Source organism: Leptonychotes weddellii, unplaced genomic scaffold (genome assembly GCF_054177405.1).
Source record: "Leptonychotes weddellii isolate Sample4059 unplaced genomic scaffold, ASM5417740v2 HiC_scaffold_78986, whole genome shotgun sequence".
Lineage (NCBI taxonomy): Eukaryota > Metazoa > Chordata > Mammalia > Carnivora > Phocidae > Leptonychotes > Leptonychotes weddellii.
The window spans coordinates 1-413 of record NW_028049367.1 but is presented as its reverse complement, the minus strand read 5'-3'; the positions used below and the strand labels follow the sequence as shown (position 1 = coordinate 413).

The following is a 413-nucleotide window of genomic DNA, read 5'->3' as shown; positions in this document are numbered from 1 at the left end:
CATGAAGAAGTGCAGGCGCGGGAAGGGCACCATGTTCACGGCCAGCTTGCGCAGGTCGGCGTTCAGCTGGCCGGGGAAGCGCAGGCAGGTGGTGACGCCGCTCATGGTGGCCGACACCAGGTGGTTGAGGTCGCCGTACGTGGGCGTGGTCAGTTTCAGGGTGCGGAAGCAGATGTCGTACAGGGCCTCGTTGTCGATGGAATAGGTTTCATCGGTGTTCTCCACCAGCTGGTGCACGGACAGGGTGGCGTTGTAGGGCTCGACCACCGTGTCGGACACCTTGGGCGAGGGCATGACGCTGAAGGTGTTCATGATGCGGTCTGGGTACTCCTCCCGGATCTTGCTGATGAGCAGCGTGCCCATCCCGGACCCCGTGCCGCCCCCCAGCGAGTGGGTCAGCTGGAAGCCCTGCA

At 64.2% G+C, this 413-nt stretch overlaps 1 pseudogene; it reads right to left on the bottom strand.

Moving 5' to 3' along the window:
- Positions 1-3: 3 nt before the first annotated feature.
- On the bottom strand, positions 4-407 carry LOC145719871 (tubulin beta chain pseudogene; annotated as a pseudogene).
- Positions 408-413: the final 6 nt, after the last annotated feature.